Source organism: Ranitomeya imitator, chromosome 4, assembly GCF_032444005.1.
Source record: "Ranitomeya imitator isolate aRanImi1 chromosome 4, aRanImi1.pri, whole genome shotgun sequence".
NCBI classification, from domain to species: domain Eukaryota; kingdom Metazoa; phylum Chordata; class Amphibia; order Anura; family Dendrobatidae; genus Ranitomeya; species Ranitomeya imitator.
In genome coordinates, this window is record NC_091285.1 from 22152238 (window position 1) to 22163090 (window position 10853).

The following is a 10853-nucleotide window of genomic DNA, read 5'->3' on the forward strand; positions in this document are numbered from 1 at the left end:
GTGAGGCAACTTTTGCATGTGTTGCAAATTTTGTGCATATGGCAATTTTTCCGCGTGTGCAAGTCTTGCGTGTGGCGAGTTTTCCATGAGGTGAGTTTTGCACTTGTGGCGAGTTTTGCGTGAGCCTAGTTTTTGCATGTGGCGAGTTTTGCGCGTGGCGAGTTTTGAGTGGCGACTTTTGTGTTTCGACTTTTATGTGGCGAGGTTGGTGTATGTGTGGTGAAATGTGTGCTGAGGGTAATATGTGTTCAAGCACGTGGTAGTGTGTGGCGCATTTTGTGTGTGTTCATATCCCCGTGTGTGGTGAGTATCCCATGTCGAGGCCCCACCTTAGCAACTGTACGGTATATACTCTTTGGCGCCATCGCTCTCATTCTTTAAGTCCCTTGTTCACATCTGGCAGCTGTCAATTTGCCTCCTACACTTTTCCTTTCATTTTTTCCCATCATGTAGATAGGGGCAAAATTGTTTGGTGAATTGGAAAGCGCGGGGTTAAAATTTCACCTCACAACATAGCCTATGACGCTCTCAGGGTCCAGACGTGTGACTGTGCAAAATTTTGTGGCTGTAGCTGTGACGCCTCCAACACTTTTCATTTCACTTTTTCCCCATTATGTAGATAGGGGCAAAATTGTTTGGTGAATTGGAACGCGCGGGGTTAAAATTTCACCTCACAACGTAGCCTATGACGCTCTCAGGGTCCAGATGTGTGACTGTGCAAAATTTTGTGGCTGTAGCTGCGACGGTGCAGATGCCAATCCCGGACATACACACACACACACACACACACACACACACACACATTCAGCTTTATATAGTAGATTTCTGTGAAATGTGACACCGTAGGTAAAGTCTGGAGAAAACACTGGCAGCTAAGTAATACCATCTGATATATAAAATGGAGGCTTTGAAAGACCCCAACAATTGGAGATTGGTGAAGGCCAATTACAGAGATCCTCATCGATGGGTGGAAAGGAATAAGGGGGTCTTTTGTCATTTTACCAGCAACAGCGCCCCTCTCTTCCATAGGATGTGTTTGGAATTGCAGACAACGATGAGCTGTGACACCAAAAATAAGGATAAAAGTGGTGGCCCTTTATTCTTTCTTGGGATTGGTGGAGGTCCTAGTGGTTGACTCCCACCATGTACACATAGGTGGGAAATTTCCAATAGAATATGTGTGCAATCCAGTGCTTATAGTGATAACCGATCTTATGGGCTATAAATCAGAATAGTAGTCACTTCCCTTTCTACGCACTTTTTTTAGTATTTCCTACAAAGCATACTGGACAGCAGGGGCAACTATGAGCAAATAAGAAAGATCCAACCTGAATAATGGTAGGTACGATGGGAGGAACATCAACCAGGGCATTATTCAACAGCGGTCTAGCTGCAAAGACACTGATATGGATTACCGGAAGTAAGGGAGGGTCTTTATGTCTCTACAGGAAGTGGAGGAGGGTCTTTATATCTCTACAGGAAGTGGGGGAGGGTCTTTATGTCTCTACAGGAAGTGGGGGCGGGTCTTCATGTCTCTACAGGAAGTGGGGGCGGGTCTTCATGTCTCTACAGGAAGTGGGGGCGGGTCTTTATGCTTCTACAGGACGTGGGGGGCGGGCCTTTGTCTACAAGAAGTTAGGCGTGTCTTTCTCTTTCTACAGGAAGTGAGGACGGGTTTTTGTCTCTCTACAGGAAGTGGGGAAAGTCTTTATTTCTCTACAGGAAGTGAGTCTGTATCTCGCTACAGGAAGTGATGACAGGTCCTTGTCTATAAGAAGTGGGGAGGGTCTTTCTCTTTCTACAGGAAGTGAGGATGGGTTTTTGTCTCTACAAGAAGTGAGGACAGGTCTTTATCTCTCTTAAAGGAAGTGAGTACAAGACTTTATCTCACTACAGGTAGTGATGACAGGTCTTTGTCTACAGGAAGTGGGGGACGATCTTTATCTCACTACAGGAAGTGAGGACAAGTCTTTAACTCACTACAGGAAGTGATGACAGGTCTTTGTCTACAGGAAGTGGGGAGGGTCTTTCTCTTTATACAGGAAGAGGGGAAAGGTCTTTATTAGTGATGAGCAAATACAAACTCTTTGTAGATGTTGTCCTGGGTGGGATTAGAGCCCAGGACCCCAGCGCTGCAAGGCTGCTGTGCTAACCACTGCGCCACCGTGCACTGATAAAAAAAGAACAGCCCACTGATATAGCGGGAGAATCAGGACAGTGCCATAGACGTATGGTATGGGCAATAATAGTAGTTTTATCTTGTTGACAGTGGTGAGGGCAGTAAGACCAAGCTTTTCGACAGGTTCTTTTTGTGATAGGAGAGGGATGTTTTAAGTATTCCTCCTATTATTACTGTATTTGTATGATTGTGTGGAGTTGTCCTTTAACCAGTGCCAGGCTTTCTTCTAGGTGGGACAATGCACGAGTTTGCTCCCATAATCCTGGCCAAGACAAAGTGGCTTGGTTAGTGCCCTCCTGGCTATAACCCATCACATGGACACCGTTTAAGGGACAGTAAACTTGTCTTAGGATTATATGATAGTTTATGGCATATCCCCAGCAGCACGACACCCCCCAGATCAGATTCACTCTGCCTTAGGTGACACGACAGCGCTCAGAAGTGATGACTTGGCTGCCAAGTCTCTAAGTCCCACACACTGGCACTTCATAAAGCCCATACAGTACTAAACTTTATACCAGGACACTATTTACCTTGGAATTGAAGAAATGGAAAAAAATCTTTAAAATGTTGTCCATTGAAGAAAACATCGTAAATGTGGCGTATAAATTTTTCAAGTAATTATACGACTGATACTGTAAAATTTTGGCAAAATTTTTTTAAACATTTTTGTATTAGTTTAATGAAATTCTTCTTCCCTCTGCTTATACCACAGTCAACAAAATGAATGCAGGCATGAAGCTGAATACAAATATACAACGTGGGGAAATGCTAGGGTCCATGACAGCCTTCTCCGCGGTTCTCCGCATTGCACAATCTGGCAGCAGCTTGATCCGCAGATACGAGGCGGACGTCTGGTAACACTTAAATGACGAAACCAGACTGTGAGGCCACTTATTGTAAGGCAAAGGATTTCAGACTTCACGGATCTAATCTGGAGGGAATTGTGGAGATAAAATGTCTCCCCCGGGTTATATTTGTCATGTAATAAAATCCTACCAAGAAGAATCATTTCAAAACTTTAACGTCGCCCATAATCTGAACAAATCCATTGAAAGATAAGCTAAAATATTTTCAGATGGAAAAAGAAAAATAAAGAAGTAAAATTATGTGGTTGCATAAATCTGCACACTAATTCCTTTTTGGTAGGAGATCCAGTGCTGAGCTCGGGCTGGACCATTCCAAAACTTTGGTATTCTTCTGATGATTTTTTTTTTGTTGATTTGGAAGTCGTTGTCATGCTGAAAGGTGAAACTCCTCTTCATGTTCAGTTTTTCAGCAGAGGCTTTTGTTGCAAAATTGACCGATATTTGGAACTGTTCCGAATTCCCTCCACATTCACTAAAGCTCTAGTTCCAGTTGGCGAAAATCAGCTCCAAAGTATAATGCTGCTTCCACCATGCTTCACTGTGGGTATAGTGTTCTTTTGGTGATAATCGGTGTTGGCTTTACATTAAACATACTTTTTGGAATTACTGACAAAAAGTTCAACATTGTTCAAACCATACCATGTTTCTCCACATGCTTTTGGCAGAGTTGATGTAGGTTTTGGCAAAACATAGTCGAGCTTTACAAGAGTAAGCTTCCGTCTTGCCACCCTACCCTACAGGCCAGAAAAATGAGGAATATGGGAGATTGTTGTCACATGCAGTAAACAACCAAGACTTGTCAGAAATTCCAGCAGCTCCCTTAATGTTACTGTTGGCCTCTGTGCAGCCTCACAGATATTTGGGACTGTTCCGAATTCCCTCCACATTTACTAAAGCTCTAGCTCCAGCTGCCGAAAAACAGCTCCAAAGCATAATGCTGCTTCCACCATGCTTCACTGTGTGTATTGTGTTCTGTTGGTGATGCTTGTTGTAGGCTTTATGCCAAACATACCTTTTGGAATTACGGCCAAAAAGTTCAACATTGTTCAAACCATACCATGTTTCTCCACATGCTTTTCACAGAGTTGATGTAGGTTTTGGCCAAACATAGTCGAGCTTTACAAGAATAGGCTTCCATCTTGCCACCCTACCCTACAGGCCAGAAAAATGAGGAATATGGGAGATTGTTGTCACATGCAGTAAACAACCAAGACTTGTCAGAAATTCCTGCAGCTCCTTTAATGTTACTGTTGGTCTCTATGCAGCCTCACGGACCATCTTTCTTCTTGTCTTTTCACTAATTTTTGAGGGATATCCAGTTATAAGTAATATCACTCTTGTGCCAAATAGAAGACAATTCTTCATGACCATCTTCAGTGTTTCATGGTATATCTAATGCCCTGGAAATTTTTCTGTACCTTTCTCCTATTTGACAAATTGCAAGAATGAGATCCCTTTGCTGTGTTGTAAGCTGTTTACAGACCATGGCTTTTGCTGTAAAATGCAGCTAAGAAAATGTCAGGAAAATCCTCCTAGAACAGTAAATCTTTATACGAGGTTAATTAGAATCACTGTAAATGATGGCAGCTATGTACTGACTACTATGTAACATGAGGTTAAATGTGATTGGCTAATAATAAACACAACCGCATCCCCAATTATAAGAGGGTGTTCACACTTATGCAACCACAGTATTTTAGTTTTGTTACTTTTATTTTCCCATCAAAATTATTTTAATTTATCAATTGATTTGTAAAGATTATGGGTGACATTAAAGGTGGAAAAGGCTCTTAAATGATTCTTAAATGATTTTTTTTTTACATGACAAAGATGTGTAGACTTTTTATATCCACTGTAAATGTCGATATGTCATTAATTTCCCAGTGTACACCACCGACTCCAGTAATTGAGTTTATTTTTTATGGGCTTTAAGGTTGTATTGACCCACAAGCGGACTAGTAGATGGGCCAAGGGCATACTTGCCAACTCTTCAAGGATTTTTGAGAGGGTCCTAGAAAAAGAGGAGACATCCAAGACTCGGCAAATCTTTTTCTATGCTGGATCTTCTCAAAGACTCTTGGAAAGCAAAACTTTCAAAAGGATTCTCCTGCGGAGGAGGCTCAGAGAGGTTGTGGAAAAAGCTCAAATGGGGCATGGAAAAAGGTTAGAGGGCACATGGAATAGGCTCAGTGGGGGCGATGAAGAGATTCTCATGGGGTCTGGAAGTGATTCAGTGGGGATATGGAAGATCTCTGAATGGCCATAGAAAAGGATCAGAGTGTGGAAGATCTCAGAAGGAGCATGAAATAGGCTCAGCATTAGCATGGAAGAGTCTAATAAAAGGCAAGAAAATGGCCCAGAGGGGGCATGAAACAAGCTCAGAGGGGGATGTGATACAGGCTCATAGGGGGTATGTCTTACGTTTCTGTACCTGACATTACCTCATGGATCTGACCCGGCGGCCTGAATATCCTTCTTGTCAGCTTGCATCACCAACCAGTAGCTGACTCTGTGGCCCTTTCTCAGGGACCCTTGTGTAAGTCCAGATCCCTGTATAGGGGTTTAAGGGTGAAGGCCAGGGCAACCTGTGTGCTCTTGGAATCAGAGTAGTTTGCACTGAAGCCTGTTTGCGGTTGCCTTGGAGCTGCCAGGTGACTCCAAACAGTGTCCGCGTTGTCACGCCGCAGCTATGCAGGTAGATGCACGCTCCACTAGATGGCAGTAGAGTGGAGGGAAGACTGCAACCCTTGCCAGAGCAGACCTGCAGCGCTGCAGCGAGGCCACCACCAGGTGGCAACAGGGAAGTCAAACAAGCCGCGTCAAAACCTGGAGAGTAACGTCGTAAAAAGGGGGAAAATCAACTCAGAGTCAGAGAGGCGCCAGAGGGTCAATACCAGATGGAAGCAGAAGTACCAGGAGCAAAAGAAAGAGTCAGGTCAGAGTCAAAGCCGAGTCAAGTACCAGAGAGTCCAAACACGAAGGGAAAACACGGAGTCGGAATGGGGGAATGAACAGACACGGGAACAGTTAGGAATTCCTCATTCCTTAGGCTACTCATGCCGTAGGCAGAAGCTATAACTGACACCGCCTGCAGGATGCTGCGGAGATAAATAGCAAACCTGAGACCAGACTGAAGCTGAGAAAAGTTAACCCCTGACATGATCAGACCAGGAAAAGGGAAGACAAGACTCAAAACCCGGTCTTGATCATGACACGCGTGATGGGAAGAGAATAATAAGGGGCATGGAAGAGGCTCAGAGAGGGTGTGAAAGATGCTCAGAGAGGCATTGAAGATACTCAGAGAGGGTGTGGAATAGGTTCAGTGGGGGCATGGAAGATGCGAAGTGGGGGCATGGATAGGGGATTAAGCTCAATAGGGGTGTGGTATAGACTCAGTGAGAGCATGGAAGGGGCTCATAAAAGACATGACAGAGACTAAAAGGGGCATGGAAGAGGCTCAGTGAGGGCGTGGAAGAAACTCAGAAGGGGCGTGAAATAGGCTCAATGGAGGTGTGGTATAGACTCAGTGAGAGCATGGAAGAGGCTCATAAAAGGCATGACAGAAACTAAAAGGGGCATGGAAGAGGCTCAGTGGGGGAGTGAAAGGTGGTGTGCAAAGACATGGAAAAGGGTCAGAGGAGAGTGGAAGAGGTTTTTTGTCATCTCCCAGACAGTCTTGCCTCAGAGTTGGCAAGTGTGATCTAGGATTTAAATGATAGCCGGGCCCTGGCATAAAACACCCATGAGGACCTTACAGCAAACAATTCTGGATGTTAAAGGGAGTCATTTATTTAGCAAAAACGATAAGAATATAAAGACATTGCCACACCCCCACAGTGACAGATTGGATGGAGCTGTGTGCACAGTCCAATCAGTGCATCCTATAGAGACACGCCCCTTTTACAAGGAGAATGGTAACACCCAGATGTCAATTTATTCATATATTTCTAATAGGAATAACAGAGAAATTGGACAAAACTGGGGTTACTCGGCACCACGTTAAAGATGAAGATGTTCCTGTAAGCCGATGTCTTTTATTTTGTCAAATTATGTTCCCCTGCACCGGCTGTGGTGTGAAAAGAAAGTTTAGAACAGTTCATTTGTATTTGCTGATAATTTGGATCAGTCTGTGATTTTTTTTTATTCTTCGAGACCTTTCCTTGGCTCAGAACAATCCAGTCTAGCCTCTGTTTACATCCTTCATGAGCCAAGGACTAATCAGATGGAAGAGTCACTTCCAGAAATTGTGTAATCCGTAATCCCAGCTTGAAACGCTCAATGAAATGACACAACCAGAAACTATTGTATGGCAGATAAGATGTAGAAAAACACCAAAATCATTGTCAGTGGTTTCAATGAGAACAGCCTTATACAAGCTTTCTATATACATTCAGTACAGACCAAAAGTTTGGACACACCTTCTCATTAAAAGATTTTTCTGTATTTTCATGACTATGAAAATTGTACATTCACACTGAAGGCATCAACACTATGAATTAACACATGTGGAATTATATACTTAACAAAAAAGTGTGAAACAACTGAAATTATGTCTTATATTCTAGGTTCTTCAAAGTAGCCACCTTTTGCTTTGATGACTGCTTTGCACACTCTTGGCATTCTCTTGATGAGCTTCAGGAGGTAGTCACAGGGAATGGTCTTCCAACAATCTTGAAGGAGTTCCCAGAGATGCTTAGCGCTTGTTGGCCCTTTTGCCTTCACTCTGCGGTCCAGCTCACCCCGAACCATCTGGATTGGGTTCAGGTCTGGTGACTGTGGAGGCCAGGTCATCTGGCGTAGCCCCCCATTACTCTCCTTCTTGGTCAAATAGCCCTTACACAGCCTGGAGGTGTGTTTGGGGTCATTGTCCTGTTGAAAAATAAATGATGGTCCAACTAAACGCAAACCGGATGGAATAGCATGCCGCTGCGAGATGCTGTGGTAGCCATGCTGGTTCAGTATGCCTTCAAGTTTGAATAAATCCCCAACATTGTCACCAGCAAAGCCCCCCCACACCATCACACCTCCTCCTCCATGCTTCACGGTGGGAACCAGGCATGTAGAGTCCATCCGTTCACCTTTTCTGCGTCCCACAAAGACACAGTGGTTGGAACCAAAGACCTCAAATTTGAACTCATCAGACCAAAGCACAGATTTCCACTGGTCTAATGTCCATTCCTTGTGTTCTTTAGCCCAAACAAGTCTCTTCTGCTTGTTGCCTGTCCTTAGCAGTGGTTTCCTAGCAGCTATTTTACCATGAAGGCCTGCTGCACAAAGTCTCCTCTTAACAGTTGTTGTAGAGATGTGTCTGCTGCTAGAACTCTGTGGCATTGACATGGTCTCTAATCTGAGCTGCTGTTAACCTGCGATTTCTGAGGCTGGTGACTCGGATAAACTTATCCTCAGAAGCAGGGGTGACTCTTGGTCTTCCTTTCCTGGGGCGGTCCTCATGTGAGCCAGTTTCTTTGTAGCGCTTGATGGTTGTTGCCAATGCACTTGGGGACACTTTCAAAGTTTTCCCAATTTTTCGGACTGACTGACCTTCATTTCTTAAAGTAATGATGGCCACTCGTTTTTCTTTACTTAGCTGCTTTTTTCTTGCCATAATACAAATTCTAACAGTCTATGCATTAGGACTATCAGCTGTGTATCCACCAGACTTCTGCTCACTACAACTGATGGTCCCAACACCATTTATAAGGCAAGAAATCCCACTTATTAAACCTGACAGGGCACACCTGTTTAGTGAAAACCATTCCCGGCGACTACCTCTTGAAGCTCATCAAGAGAATGCCAAGAGTGTGCAAAGCAGTCATCAAAGCAAAAGGTGGCTACTTTGAAGAACCTAGAATAGAAGACATAATGTCAGTTGTTTCACACTTTTTTGTTAAGTATATAATTCCACATGTGTTAATTCATAGTTTTGATGCCTTCAGTGTAAATGTACAATTTTCATAGTCATGAAAATACAGAAAAATCTTTAAATGAGACGGTGTGTCCAAACTTTTGGTCTGTACTGTAGTTCCAAATCTCCTACAAAAGGCAGTTAAAGGCGTTGTCCGGCTACAAAAAATTACCCCTATAAGATTTTTCCACAAAATTAAAAGTTATCACCTAGCCAAAGGCAGCTTCACTTTTGCCTTGTGCTCATCACAGGTGAGCGTTTTCGTGTTCATTTCAGTTAAACCAAAAGAATGGTGACGAGATCAACTGACATTATTTGATTATTTAATCTATTTGCGTAGTTTTTCCTCCTCTGTTTTGCAAGTTAGCAAACTGGCTGACCTGAACAATGTGTAATCAACATATCAGCAATTATCCTGCATCTCTAGTTATCCAGGATAACAACACAATATCTTACATCAAATGTCAACTTACAAGTCAATATTACAGGCGTACACAAAGAGAGGGGCTGGCTTAGCTATTAAAATGAACCAATCAGCTAGCTTTTTCTTACAAGTCACAGAGATGGGAGGAAGCTCTCTACTGTGTTGAAAAGAAGCTGCAAGTGCTGTTGCTCAAATTTTGAGATTGGTGTTGCTTTTTTAATTATAGTATGTTAGTAAGTGTCAAGAATTTTGCATTAATCACACAAAAAATACTTTTTTTTCCATCTAGAAATCCCTTTTAATGCAGAGGGACTATATTTCTTATGCTAGAACAGATTACTGTCTCAATAGATCAGACATGTCTCTTCTCTCCTTCTCACTGTCCTGCGTATGGCTGTTAGACAACTGGCTGCAGCAGCAGCCTCCACACCTCTTCTCTAAGTGTGGAGACACAGGGGGTCAGCGGGTGCCCTAGTCTGCTTGCCGAAACCGCATGGACCAGGGATCATCCCACCGAACGCCCGCTATCCTTTTACTGTGGGCGTAATACTACTCAGACAACACAGGGTCAGGGTAAAACAGTGTGGCAATACTTTATCGAACCACAGCACAAGTAAATAAAACAGTCCCAGCAAAATACCCAAGATGGTGCAAATTACAGAGTCTCACCCTTCCTCTGACTGGCCGGGATAAGAGCAGCTGTGACTTCACACCTTCCAGGGCTGACTAACCCACCTGCTTAGGCAGCTTGGTACATTAGGAAGCTGACAGTCCATTGAGGTACAAGGCCAGTTGTCCGAAGGGTCACAATCTGGCTTCTCCGAACATGTCCATGGAGCCAGGTGACCGGTGTGTCCTATTTCTGGCTTTCACAAACGTATCTATGGAGCTCAGATACCAAGGGGTTCCAAATCCTGACTACCCCAAATGTATCTATGGTTCAACGATGGTCAATGGAGAAGATCTGTATTCTGTCGGGGCTGTGGTCCCCTAAGCTGGTATCCTGTGTCCCTCATGATGGAGCCATGATGTCTTGAACGCTGTTCTGTAGAGAGTCTCTTCTTTGGATGTCTGGGATAAATATCTGTCTGTTGTTACAGAGGCATATAACCTCTTTTGATAGTTAACAACTGTCCTTCAAGCCAGCATTCACATGTTAAGGGGAAGAATGGTGACAAGATCAACTCACATTATTTGATTTGTAATCAATTTGATAAAGTTTTTCCTCCTTTGTTTTGCATGTCAAACTGGCTGGCCTGGACAATTTGTAATCAACATATCAGCAAACATCACTGTTCAATTATTCTGCATCTCTAGTCATCCAGGATAACAGCACAATATGTTACATCAAATGTCAACTTACAAGTCAATATTACAGGCTTATAAGAACAAAAGTCTGTTTTATTGATCAACCAAAAAGAAACACATAAATTCAAAAATTAACATATAGATAACAGTCTATTTCTCCTGGCTTGC